Source organism: Chrysemys picta, chromosome 1 (genome assembly GCF_011386835.1).
Source record: "Chrysemys picta bellii isolate R12L10 chromosome 1, ASM1138683v2, whole genome shotgun sequence".
Lineage (NCBI taxonomy): Eukaryota > Metazoa > Chordata > Testudines > Emydidae > Chrysemys > Chrysemys picta.
The window spans coordinates 98,032,394-98,047,022 of NC_088791.1; the positions used below are offsets into that span (position 1 = coordinate 98,032,394).

The window sequence follows — 14,629 nt, forward strand, 5'->3', positions numbered from 1 at the left end:
CTTCCCCTCCCTATGCTCATGTACATTAGTCTCTCCCATCTTAACTGCCCCGCCCTCCTCCCAAAAACACACCCTTAACATCACTTTCTGTCCAGCTACTGCCTCATCTCCCCTTTATGTCTAAGCTCATTGAACACACCATCAACAATCACTGCCTGGAGTTCCTCTCCTCCAATCTGGCTTCTTGGAACGCCACTGAATGACTTCTAACACGGCTTCTACTCTGAAACTCTTATCAAAGTTTCTAATGACTGGAGCTGGTCAGAAACTGTTTTTCTGTGGAAAATTTCAATGAAAAACAAAGAACCCCCAGACCCTGCTTTCAATGAAATTGTTCACAGAAATTTGAGTCTTCTTGGCTAAAAACTAGAAAGCCAAGATTTCAGCTGAAAACCAAAAAATGTCTCTGCTGGAAACTTTTCAGCAAAAAAACTGAACCTGTTTGCAGAAAGCAGATTATTGTCACAAAAGATGCGATAAATCGATTCCAGAAGATTGATTGCTTGCCGCCAAACCAGCAGGTAAGTCTAGACTTACCCTAATAAGATGCAGCCTTTCCTGTCCATCCACACAGGCTCTCATCATCATCTTCTCTAGCCTTAATAAATGCAATGTTGCCCTACTGATATTCATTCAGAATGCAGCTGCAAAGATCATTCTCCTAGCTTATCACTTTGCCAATGTCACCACTCTCTTTGCACCCTCAACTGGCTCCTCCTTTCTCTATCACATCAAACATAAACTATTTGTCTTAACTTTCAAGGCCCTTCAAAGCCTGTCTCCACTCTGCCTATCTTCTCTCCCATTCTATCAGGGTGTCAGCTCCCACCTCCAATCAGCCAATGATGGCAGCCTCCATCACTCCCTTGTTACATTTTCAAACAAGCACCTTTGTGCTTTCTTGCAGGCTGCCCCTCATGCAAATCGTGTATCACTGGAGACATCCTTAGATGCTCACCTAAGACACAACCTTGAACCACAACCCACATCTATGGTCTTGATGCAGAAATTACTGGGTACAGTTCTAGGGCCTGTGTTGTGCTGCAGGTCAAACTAGGTGCTCATAATGGATTTGTCTAGCCTTAAAACCTATGAATCCTGCAGTGAGCTCTTTGTAGCTAGACCCTTTTATCCCCACAGTGCTCTGATGAAGAGATTGGGGCTCCACATGGATGCAGATACCAGTGTGAGTGGAGCAGCTTGCAGGATCAAGGCCCTAGTTGGGAAAGATTAGGCAAGTCTCCGGTTCCAAAATCCTGAGCCTGCTGAGTCTAAAGCAGTGTTTCTCAAACTGGGGTTGCCACTTGTGTAAGGTAAGCACCCTGGCGGGCCAGGCCGGTTAGTTTACCTGCCCCGTCCGCAGGTCCGGCCGATCGCAGCTCCCACTGGCCATGGTTCACTGCTGCAGGCCCATGGGGGCTACTGGAAGCAGCGGCCAGTAAGTCCCTCAGCCCATGCCATCTCCAGCAGCTCCCACTGGCCTGGAGCAGCTTTCCCTACACAAGCGGCGACCCCAGTTTGAGAAACACTGGTCTAAAGCCAATCAGAAAGAGTTCTTTTCTGTTTCCTACTTTCCCTGTCCCCTTCTAATGTCTTTGTATTATTCCTTGTGATGTTGCTGTAAAATCTTCAAAAGAGGGACTACTTTCTCTGGAGGGTTTTTTCCCACTGTGCTTAGCATAATGAAGCCATGACTGCAGCCTGGGGGCTCCACTGTAGTTGAACATTAAATAACCATAATGATAGACAGAAAGTTAATCATGACTAGGGGCTCAGTGTCTGTAATGGAGGTTGTGGAAGTCACGGATTCCATGACTTTCCATGACTTCTGCAGCAGCCAGTGTGGCAGACCCCAGAGCCAGTCAGAAAAGGGGTTTAAACCTCTTGTCAAAAAAACAGGAAAACTATGGCGGGAGGTTGGCTTTTTAGGAAAGTTGAGACTTTCTATGGGACAAAAGGTTTTGTGGAAAATCTAAAATTCTGTCAAAAAAAAATGTTTCGATGGAAAACTTTTGTCCAGCCCTACTAATCATTACCTAGGGGCAGCATGCAGAAGGCACAAAGGCCAGAGTTTTGAAAGGTTCTTGGCATTCACAGGTGAGACCAGATTTTTCAGAATTGCTCAGCATGCTGGGTATTGAGCTCCTCTATAAATCTGCCTCTCCAGTTATGTCTACACTGCAAGCAGGGGTGTTAATTTGCAGCTCATATAGACATACCTGTGCTAACCTTAATCTAGCTAACTCAGGTACAAGTTACGGTGAGGATGCAGCAGCGTGGGCTGTTTAAGTCCCCCCCACCCCACCCCTGCACTCCCCTTCAGGTTTGTACTGGCATTCCTAGATGATGTTGAAGCCAGCGCCGCTCCGTCTTCAGCACTACGTTTAGAGAGCTAGCTAGATGAAAGCTAGTGCAGGTATGCTTGTCCAGGCAACAAATTACACCTCCAGTTGCAGTGTGATGTAGCCCTTTTTTTTTTTTTAGGTCCCTAAATTAGAGTTGAACTCTTCTGAAAATTTGGCCTCACTTTTGAGTGCTGAGCACTGGAAAATCAAGCCCTGAAGTCTTCTGGAAGCTTGGTCTTGCGATGAGAGCAGAAGAAGATGTGGGGAAGGGCGTGACTAACAGGGAAGTGTGGATGGAACAAGGGAATAGGATGAAATGAGAGTAGATGTAACAGAACTGTGCAATGGTGAGTGGGCAGGTCATTCTCAAGGCCCCAGTCCTGCTCCCGTAGAAGTCAGTGACAAAACTCCTCTTGACTTCAGTGGGGCAGCAACAACCCCCCCAAAGAGGTGATCTCTCCAAGGCAGGGTTAAGACGCATGGCAGGGAACAGCAGGTACAGAAATTTTGCACTGCGACTGCCTGTCGTGTGCTTGTTCAGTGACTAAAGAGAGCCTTTCCCCCCTTCCTGGTTGCCAGTCCAGCACCTTTCTCCAGGACTAAATTCACATCTGAAGTAGAGGAGCCTGCTTGTACTCTTCCTAACCAAAGCCCTACTCCTAATTATTAAACGCCTCATCAGGGAGGCTTTGATACTGGGAATTAACTTGAAAGGGATTTAATAACCAAGGGCCATAAGCATCCCTCAGCCCTCAGCAGAGCTCCCCATCGAAGTGCTTCCCTCTATGAGCAGCTCCTGAATTTTGAGCAGATTTCTCCAGTAGCCATGGCAACAGCCTAAATCTCACTCCCTTTTTGTGATTTAGGCAAGCATTATTTAAAATCTCTTAAATAAATGATGCTAAAATACCCTGAGTTTTGTGAGCAACACTGGGCAGCTCACCATGTGGGTTAATTTAATCACTCTACAGTGCCCACTAAGTACATAATTCAAGATCTCCATTTTAGACAAAAGTCCTTGAAATCTCTGAAGGGGGTAAAGAAGAGAGAGGAATTGTCTTGGCACAAATCCTCTGAGCAAACAGTTTTTGGGGAGGGGAGAGTGGATTCTCTTTTGTCAAAAAAAACAAAAAGTTAAAAACAAAGCAAACCCTTTAAAATCTGTGTAAGACTTCCAATCTCGCAGCCCTCAGAGCTCATTGCAGTCAGTGGCAGCCATTCCGGAGACTGCTCTGCTATGTTAAGAATTGTGACTTTCCTTCCCAAGTTGGGTCTCTTATCTTAGGGGCAGGGATTGCTATGTAGGTACTATGCTCAGCGCTTGGGTGGTGGCAAATGCCTTATGTCACTCAACGGTCCCATCTAGCCTTCCTTCACCAGAAGGGAAGTGGCAGTGATGGGGGTCACTGAGTGAGAGAGAGAAAGAGAGACCGCTTTCTGGGAAACATCCTCTGTGGCAGGGATGCTGGAACAATTTTTATAGTGGGGGTGCTGATGATCAAGCCAGCCAGTGTGGCAGCATCCATGGTGCCGCTAGTTCAGTGGGTCTCAAACTTTTTTACTGGTGGCCCCTTTCACATCGCAAGTCTCCATGTGTGACCCCCTCCCCCAATAAATTAAACACACTGTTTAATATATTTAACACCATTATAAATGCTGGAGGCAAGCAGGATTTGGGGTGGAGGTTGACAGCTCACGAGCCCCCATGTAATGACCTCGCAACCCCCTGAGGGGTCCCGACCTCCAGTTTGAGAACCTCTGCTCTAGTTCCAGCAGCACTGCTCTGTGGAGTAAATATTAATGCCTACTGGGGGTGCAGAGTCAGAAGGGGCATTCCTGGGGCCTGTGGTTAGTGATCTCATAGAACACGGTGGGAAAAGGGCTTCCTTATTTCACCTGTTTGGTTTTTAAACCAATCACAGCACCAAGGTGGTATTGTTTATATGCAGGACCGACAGTATAGTGTAGTGGTAATTATTTGTTTTCTCCCTGCCCCCCAAGAAATTCCCCCTGTGTTGCTGTGATCACTTATGAAAGGAAAAACCCGGAGGGCCTAATAGCATGCGGGGGGGGGGGGGGGGGGGGGCTCCTACTGCTTAACAACTTGCAGGTCCTGCAATGTATAGCTTTTCAAATGAGTGGGGCTTGAGGTTTAAGCATGTTGGCTGTCGCCCTTTAGGGGCGGTTGCACTGCTCCATAGCTTTGCAACTGCAGCCTTGTCATTCACAGAGGCAGAGATGCAATTCTCAGTCATGCCCAAACTGCTTCCTCTTGCGGGGCGGGGGGTGAGGGATGTGGGGGAGAGAGAAATGTTTTTAGTTCTTGCCCTGAATCACTGGCAAAAATGAAATGATCGCTTTTGCAGGGAGACTGCTCCAGTTCACCAAAGGCAAACTTCCATCTGGGGTTCAGTAATGAGAATTCACAATTTTGCACATTCATTAACCAGATGTCCAGCCCCACATATCAATGTGCAGGGGGGCGCTCCCACCTCAGTACTGTCACTTGTATGAGAGGCAAATCCTGCTCCCCCTTCTCTCTCTCTCTCTCTCTGTTTCTAGTAGGGCTGAATTCTGTGCAGACATTTACTTTTCTGAACTATTTTGTCTGCCTTCACAGGTGTAAATAAATATCACAAGAACCCAGCACATCCCTTGAATGTCTGAACTGGCAGGACGCTGGGGTGTGACCGTTTGAATAGAAGAGCTTGCAGTGTAAAGCAGTGTCTCTATTTCCATGTGTTCTGCCCCTCCTGCAGAACAGTTCTATTTTTCATAACATATTTGTATCAAGGGAAGACGGGATGCATTTGATATTTTGCTATATTGATTTATCTGGACAGAAATTGCCTTTAGTGCTTTACTTCTCCCCATGCAGGGCTATGGTATGGCCAGTCTGGAGGGGAATATTACGTTTTGGGTTAGGGAGGGTTGCACAAAAGAAATAGTGGAGACCACCAGGGTGTGGGGAAGTGGGGGGGTTTACAAGTGAAGAATCCATGGTTCCCTTTCCTCTGTGTATACTAGAGGCTTTTGACTAAGAAAGTGACAAAATCTGGGGGGGTTGCCCTCCCCTTTCTCAGTGAGAGGCATAAGGGAAAAACCTGCCGGTGGAGGCAGAAATCTCTGACATCCGAGCCTGCACATCAGTTGTTTTACTAAATTATTCATCCTGCTCCTGTGATAATATAGTTATAAGGAGGAGCCTAGTTAAATTTACTAGCTGGCTTCAGCCAATAGGGTGATAAGGATTCAGGACTATGAGATGACGATGAATCCTGCCAGTGTGCTGTGAATACGAAGCAGAAGAAGGGACTTGCAATTTGTGTGCAGGAGGGGAAGAAAACAAGTCAAGGGCCTCTGGATTAGCAGACTGAGGAAAGGTAAGGAAGTGAGTGGAAATGGGATTCACCAGTATAATACAGAGCCTGTCTGTGAGCTTTTTTTAAAAAAAAAAAACCTATGTGGACTATTTTCCTGGGGAGTTTGGGGGAGGGAAGGAATTGTGTGTATGTGTGTACACACTCACACAAGACATGTAGTGGTTGTCTTTGTCTATATATACACATTGCATGTGTGTTCATGTATAATATATACACACCCACACACAATGTCTATGTGCATGTATTTGGAGGTGCTTGTGTTGTATATGAATGCAGCAGTGATCTATAAAGTGTGTATATTATAAATGTAATTTGAAAAGGTGAGATACAGAAACGGCCTGATGAGCTAAAGAAATCTGGATAAACCTAGTAGTGTACATAGCTGATTTGAGGAAAATGGGACTGCACGGGTTGCCAGTCAGATGTTTGAAATTAAATGGAGCAGGGATGGGAAAACTGGCGTGAAACCTGCAATGAGATGTGGATATGGGAAAGGAGAAGGCAAATTAGAGCACTTGTCACAGCAGGTGGAGATAAACAGCAAAACAGTCTGTAACTGGATTCTCTAACATGGGAAAGAAAGTGTGAATGACTAGAAAAGGCAATTATTTCTATCTGCTGCTGATCTACCTGTACCTACGGTGGGGAGGGGAGAGTAGAGAAATCAGGAGCGCCTAGATGGCTGATTAGAAACTATCAACTGATTAGACCTTCTCATAAACCTGTCATCTAAATAACATTCTGAGGTGTATCCATGGACTTTAATTCTCTCTTCTAAGCACCTGGGATGGGGTGGGCAGCTCTCAGAGGGTGAGACTTTGAACTGGAACCCACAGATTCATGTTGTTTGGAATAGCAGGAGTATGCAAATTAACACAGGAAATTAGGGTCAGGACCATCTTTATGTACCATCCCATTTCCCCTGTTAACAGGAGACTACCTAGGTCGGGTGGTGATAGTTCTGTTAAGAATGGGTTTCTTTAGGATGACAGTCACTAGGTAATGTAGCACTGAGACATAGAGAGGTGTTTATGGTGATGATGCTAAGATGCCAATTTTGTAACATACAGCATCCTTTCAACTAGTTAACAGAGGGTTGTCCCACTGTCTAAAGCCTAAATCCATTTCATTTAATGAGTTAGTCCTATATCCCAATATATGGAACCCAAGGCCTTATCCCTCATTTTGTTTTTATTCCCCCCACCTCCCCTTCTCTGTTCCTGGGCTCCAAGAGGAAAGAATTTTTCCTCCGCAGCTCTCCGTAAACTTGCAGGCCAGATGGAACAGTATATCTCACTGACCATGTTTTACATCCGTTGGAACTTTATAGACCCTTCCAATGAGTTCCAGGGAAAACAGAATCTCTGCTCAGAGAGCATCAGACACTGACTCTGGGGGACATCAAGTCTCCCTACAAAGAGAGCAGGCAGACAGACATAAAAGGAGACGTGTATGGAATGACTGCCTTGGAACCTGGATTGATCACACTGGTTCAGTTAAAGTAAGAACTGATCTGATTCCTTGGCATTCCCTGATACCAAAACTTTTATAAGTTTAGTTCACTTGCCTCCGCTCCCAGATATCTTCCCCTTTCCTGGCTTCCTCTCAGGGCCAGGAGATGGGGGAAGTCCAAACATGGCTGATATTCCATCCATAATATACCAATTCCCCCACTTATCTTTACATTATTCTTGTAATATGGCCTGGCTGTTCTAGAAGTCTCTGGTGGGATTTGATATTGGGGAGGATAATCTTGAGTCTAATTCTCCACTGCCTTACAGCATTTACACCTGCGCATCCTGAGAACCAAAGTGGCTCTAAAACCACTCCCATGCTGATCTGGGAGCACCCACTTTTCATAGGTGTAAATGACTTCACGTTAGATGGGACAATGTTGAATCGGGCCCCTTGTGTGATTTGAAGCACCCTGCGCTGTGTACAATATTTGTATTCAGTGACACAGGACCAGCAAAGAAACTGCTGAAGATAATAAGCTATAGCCCCTATTTAGGACTGAATAGCACCGTCTTCACTTCATCTGAAAAAGCTAGGCTGACTCAAGTGGGTGTTTAACGTACGGTGTATTTTTGTCACTAGCTGTTCTCTTGCATGTGCACTCTGCTCCTTTTTTGTGACCCTAAGTAGAACAAAGCCACAATTGTATCTGAGTTTGAGTCCAACTTTCAAAATACCCACAACAGCCCAGTGAGCTGAGATTGAAGCAAAACAAGTTTGTCCATCCCTAAATCAAACCTGCTTCAACTTGGGGACCAGAGATGCCACTGCTATAGACCGAGTAGGAATAATTGAGTCTCCTACATATTCACATAATGAGATTGCCCGCCTCCATGCAAAGAGAGCTCACCGTTTAAAACGGGATGCCCTACCTCGGCAGCTCATCCTTATGTTTAAAAGGAGGCTTTCTCTGCCTATTGTTGCTGGACTGTTGCGTGCTGCTCCTGGAGAGCTGCACATAGGGAATTCAGTGAGGGGGTGAGGGAAGTGTTCTTGGTGACACCACGGCAGTTGTAGGCTGGGATTCGGTTACAGCATTTATCCCTGGTTGGGTGAATACATTGTTTGCTTCTGCCTCGGTGTCAGCAGTGTGGTTCAGAGGTGGGCAAAATGCCAGATTCTTCCCAGGGAAGCTAACGTCATTGTCAATTCACTGGTGGCAGAGACCATGCTTTGAAATCTGAGGTCACTCTCCCTGTTAATTGCTGAGATGATTAATTCATGCAATGATATCGTTTTCCTGGGCTGAGGTTGTGAATTGTAATAATGAGGGGCATGGAGGGATAGAAGGCTTTTGCTCATTTTAATGTTGTTAAAATTATTACGATGCTAGCTACTGCATCCTCCAAACAGTGGCCTCCTGTCCCTTGGATGATACTGGCCTTCTTGTCAACTCTCCCCCTTGCCAAAATGGGCTCTGGTGTAATGCAGGCCAGATGCCCCCCTGGGGGACTGCAGTTTGAATGTGGATGATGAGTGAGGGGCCCTAACCTGGCCACACTAGTTATGGGAACAATGAGTTCTAATCCATATTTCAGATTATATGTGAAACAGAGTGTCTGTCTACTGGGTACTTTTCCTTAATCTTGGTGTCCAGGCCAAATTGTGTTCTGCCTCCCTAAAATTTCACTTTCATCTGGATTAAATAATTCTCCTCCTTTTTTTAAAAAAAAAGTGAAAAGTGGTTGTGTTGCACAATGGCCGCTGCATTCTGACCACTGCATTCCACACCAAAGGTGGCTGCATTTCAGAGGCTGGCGAATGATCAATGTTTACTCCATCTATAATCCCTCAGGAGTAAAGGTGCTGTAAAAAGGTCAGTTGTTGATATAGAAGTATAGTAAGGGTGCGATCTGTGTCTGAGGTAATAACTATATCCTAGGCTGAATATCTCTGTTTCTCTCTCCTGTTGTCCTAGTATCTAAGCAAATAAACTCAGCAACTGAAAGACAAGGTGATTATAGTAAATAAACTCTTTTTGGTTTTGAGCTTTGGAGTTTGTTAGCCCAGGGAATGATTAGTAGCCAATAAATTAGAGTTGCCCTGAAGTTATTGCAATACTGAAATTCTTAATTGAAAATATAAATAAAAAGTGAAGGGAAACGATACAGAGGGCTGTCAAACTGTTCCTCCTTGCTCACTCCACATTTTTCCTGCTCCCCTCTGCCATCTCCTTTTTCACTGACATCCTTCCCCGATGGTCCGCAAGCCTCTTGGTGGGGAGGGGGTGTGATCCTTCCAATTTAAAGACAAATGTTGGGGCAAAATGGGTTGCTTTCCATTTAAGCAGTGTGGCAGCTTGGCTTTCTCTTCATCCTAGAGTACCCCACCCCACCACCTGCCCTTGATGTTAAAGTTGCCATTTTCCTGCTTTGCTTTATGGGAGTGAGAAGCCAAGGTGGCTTTTTTGTTGCTGACAAACAATTAGAAAACTCTGATGGCCATGAATCCTCTTTGGCAATTGGCTTTTTACTCAATCAGGGTAGAGGTTTGCATATTTACAATACAATTATCAAGGAATAACCATGCGGTGATTACGCAGATCCCTACACTGTGTCTAATAATGACTGGCAGCCAGTTTGCAGAGAATTGCATATTGCATAGTTAGTGAGAAATAACCACACAATGATTGTGCAGCTCAGATGCCCATAACCAGAGTGCAATATAACATTGCTACTATTAATAACAGGTTGACAGTGGCCAGGAGGAGGGTGAAATATCCCCAGAAGCTGTGCTTGTAATTTAAAGCCTGCTTAAAGGGAACAAACAAGAGGGAGGCCCTTGTAAATGACATATTACTGTGAGCTGACCTGCAGGCTGGGTATGGCTTGTGTCCCAAATAAACTGCTCTGCATACGCCTGCTGATAAGGGCTAGATTCTCCATTGCTGAGAGTGAGAAGGGGGGCTGGGGAGCCTTTCCACTTCCTAAGGTCTTCTCTAGTCTGGCTGTGGGGTACTTCGGGTGGAGATGTGCTGAAACAAAGGCAGCAAGGATAAGTTACATAGAGTACCACTTCTCCAGGAAAGTGGGAGTGTTGCCTTGAAATGAACTCTGAAGGCAATGGCCTGTTGTTTAACAGGATTGTTTTATTTTCACTGGTAACTCTTATTATTTCTCTATTCCACTGTCAGGTTTCATTGAATAGGCCTTTTCCCTTAGCAGAGTCCTCCTTAGAAGGTGCTCAGATACTACAGCGATGGGGGCCATCTGAGTGCCCAGCTCAATTTAGAATCGATTGACTGACTGTACGTTAAGTGCTGCAGTAAACAGAGGAAGCATTTACTTTATTTTTAAATGTGTCTACCAACGCTCTTAGATTGCACCCCTTTTCTAGGATTGTGTAAAGTACCTGGCAATCGGTACTGCGAGACACTTAAAAACGTCACTTCTGAAAGTTATCCAGCTATTTTAAGTACCTATGACTCCCCATCACCACAGTATCTGACTTTAATGTGTTTATTCTCACAGCACTCCTGTGAGGTGGGGAAGTGCTTTTAGCCCCAATGTGCAGATGGGAATTGAGGCACACAGAGACTCGGGGGTATGCAGACATACCCAAACTAGCTTTCATCTAGGTAGCCAAGGTCCCTGGAGCAGTGATGGTGCAGCAGCATGGGCTGGCCCTGCAAGTAAAGTTACCCAGGGTTCCAGGTGGGCTTGCACAGCCCGCACTGAAGCGCATGCTGCCGTGGCTTTACTGCTTTAATGCCCAAGCTAGCTAGAATAAATCTAGCTTGGGTATGTGTACACAAGCTGCAGTCACACCTCGTGTATCCTAAACAATGTGCCCAAGTGAGTCTGTGACAGAGCAGAGACTAGAACCCATGTCTCTCCAGCCTCAAGCCAACCCTAGTCCCCACACCGTTCTTCCTCTCTGACTGATTTTTTTAGGTCAAAAAGTAATTGGAATTATGTATTTTACTTATTTTGTCCTGACTGTGAATGCTAGTGTCATGTTACCTATTGAGACTTACAGGCTCCCTGTCCAATCCAGAAGCACCGTGAAGAACTATGGATTAGTTCACATTATTTTATGATATGAACAGCAGCCTATTCAGCAATATCACTTCTTTGTAGGTTCAGTAACTGGGAAGAGATTGCTGTTTCATTGTAACAGCCTTACACATAGATGGCTAAACTGGGAAGGCTGGAGGTGTGTCATAGCCCATCCGAATTGCTTTTCATCACTCTGTCCCTGTAATAAATGGTTTCCTTCCTTGCAAAATGAAGTATTTTGCTGCCAACTTGCATACCACTTTCACTCAGTCTCTCAGGTAACCATAAAGTTATTCCCGTGGATCTTTATTTCAACTAATTTACTAATATATGGTTTTAAAAAAATAACATGAAGGCCAAACTTAGGGGTGATTCAAAGGTAGTATGTAAGTTAGATGCTTGGGAGTCCAAGATGGTGCAACTTACACCATTGTACACCTTCTGGCTTCTCCATGGATAAGGTGGAATAGGGCATAGGCTACTTTTAATGGATATGTTCTTCCACCCTCTTGTTTGTTGCCTTTCTTGCTACATTTCTCTCGTCTGGCCCCTCAGCCTGTGAGGTACCACCGTTTAAATTAAATTTGATGGGCCAAATTCAAGGAGGTTGTGTGTAAAGAAGAGGCTGTAAATTACACTCTGGTACAAAGGAGTAAGTCTGAGGAGGTCTAAGTCAGTGTGTCATGTGTTGAGGGGACAGACGAATGCCTACATCGTACCAATGTTAGATCCTAGTCTTGCAAGTTGTTCCATGCAGGCACGGACACCTGCACCTGGGGAGGCCTGTTGAAATCCATGGAGCTCCATGCAGAGCCGATTGCAGAATCAGGGACTTAGACTTCTTTGGGCACACCTCTGAATTTGGAAAGTATTTCAATACAGGCATCACTTTGAGTTGGTGCTGGGTTTGGGATAGCTTGGCTAGTTGGGAGTCATGGTGTGGACAGGAAAATTCCAATGGCAAACAGAAGAAATAATTATAAATATGGATTTGCTGCAACCAAGCAAATTAGAGCATGAGTAAAATGGGCAATTACTGTATGTAGTATTAGTCCATTTAATGAACACCTGTAGGTTTGGGCAATAGTATCGTCCTACAGGGAGGGACAAAGAATTCAGAGATTGCATGTGAGAAACAGAAACTGGGAGCTCTAAGCAGGTAGATGCAGGGATGCTGCAGAGGATTTTTTTAAGGCGTTGGAAGCTTCATCTTCGAAAAATATGTGCTTTGCAGAGCAAGTGTTTTACTTCCTACCCTGAGTTTTACTAAAATGGAATGGTTGGCAGGCACTTTTCCACTGTGTGTTTGACCTGGGAAGCATTCATTGGTTCTCCTGTCTGGAGTGATTTTCCTTCAACAGTTCTTCTTAAACCATTGCAAACCATTGTCTTTTGCCAGGTCTTCATGGTTGAAAATGGCTGTGTTTAGGTTTAGGTCCCTGATGTTTAAAGAGTCTGATTATATTTTAAAAACTAACCCGCTACCTGAATATAATCCCAAAAGCCTTGAAATATCCTTTTTATTGGTGAGTGAAATAGCACAGAAACTGGACAGAGTTTTTGTGGGTTTTTTTTTTTTTGTAATGACTGATTCTGGGCCTCCAAAAACACCCAATTTTGAAATAAAGTTTCAAATAATGGAGGTAAACAAGCAAAAAGAAACACTCTGGTAGGTGTGGAAGGTTAAGCAATTTACTGAATTTATAGTGGAAATAACAAAACTTGCTATTGACTTCTGTGGAGTCTGGATTTCATCTTGTGAAGAGGGAGTTTTCCGAATTTGGCTCAAAGAAAAGCTTATGCTATACCTGCCATTAATCCAGGATCTTTCACCAGTGCTAAATTCATTTTACAAGCAAACAAAAACATATTTACTCAGAGCTATTAATGAAGGGAAATACAGAGACTGTCTTTTTGTTCTGTGTTTGTACAGTGCCTAGCACAATGAGGTCCTCCTGGCCCTTGAGAAGGGCCCCTGGGCACTGCAGTCATACAGATAATAATAGTACAATTAAGCAAGGCTCATCTCCCAAATGCTTCTGGCCTTCAAAATCTGCTTTTAAAAACATAGTAATCTTATTTTTTCGGATTTCTCAGCACTGGGTTGTTTGCCTTTTCCTATACCAGGTGCATCCATTCTAATAACACATTCTCCCCTGCGCCCTGTAACTTGCAGAACTTTGCTAAGTAGGGAACAAGGATGAATGACCTGATAGTAAATTCTAGGTCAGCACCGTGTCAAGAAGTGTATTGGTTACAATACAGCTTTGCTTTGCTCTGCAAAATGAACTGATAACACAACAGAAGATGCTGGGGGGGCGGGGGCTGTTCAAACAAAGAAGAAGAGTAAATTAGGGGCCTTTTGATTAAGCTTAATAAAAGCACAGTTAGTGGGGGACAGTGGCTCAGGGACATCAGTGGAACAGTTACAAAAAAGGAGAAGGAAAGGAGCAGTTGGACAGGGCTGACGACTATTTCAACCAAACACAGACAATTGACATATTGACTTGGGGTCTAATGGCATCTTTAAGGCACAACCCTGCATTGGGAGTGGGGTGGCACCACCCCAGCCCAGTGGGAGCACATCTGCTGCTACACTCCTTGCTAGATTGCAGCATACTACCTACCCTTTCGTATTATAGCCCTTTCTTTCAACACCCCTCTGTCCCCTTTGCAGGACACTGTGCTCAGGGGAGCAGTCCTGGGGCTCACCTGGTCCAAGTACTCAATTTATGGTTGGCAATAATTTATAGTGTGGGTATGGTTGTGGTGGGGAAATTCCATCCATTCTGTCTCCTCCCTACCTGCTGCCTGCCACATAAGGGCCAGCACAGTCTGGCCTCTCAGGATCATAAAAGCAGGCTGGAACCTTTTTTTACATCAGACTGTCACACAACCAGCCTCAGAAATGTTGCTGTTTTTCCATAAGTCGGCTACTGGCAAAAAGAAGCTCAGAAATGCCAACTACACCTAAAAACTTTGGGACAAACCTTGAAATCTCTATACTATGCTATCCTTATTTGGGCCAGAACCCCAGCAATGGAAGTTTTGACTAGGAAGATAGGACTTAACGTTCTGAATCATTGTCCAGTTTATTCTTAATGAGAAGTGATTTTTTAATTATAAAGTTTGATTGCTAGGCTGAGCAAAATGTATGGAGTTTGGTGGTTGATCCAGTAGTAAATGGGCGCTGACAAGAGATTTTTTTTTTCTACTGTTTATGCTGCATTGGGGCAAAGAAGTGTGTGGACAGTTTTGGTTGCATGGAAAAAATGAATCCTTCCAAGGGCAGTGGTTTGTGATGTGCAAAGTGAGCTCTACCTGGAGGCCCCTAAGATCGCTGTAACAAATGTTAGAGCTGCTTGGACATTTTCTGCTGGAACATTTC

At 44.6% G+C, this 14,629-nt stretch overlaps 1 protein-coding gene across 1 annotated transcript in view; it reads left to right on the forward strand.

Annotated features, from left to right (window-relative positions):
• The first annotated feature begins 5,436 nt into the window (after positions 1-5,436).
• The window catches only part of SYN3 (synapsin III), a 260,554-nt gene continuing 251,361 nt past the window's right edge, over positions 5,437-14,629 (forward strand). The window contains exon 1 of the mRNA XM_005300814.5: positions 5,437-5,728. The gene's annotated coding sequence lies outside the window, so the exon portion shown is untranslated. The remainder of the gene's footprint in view (positions 5,729-14,629) is intronic.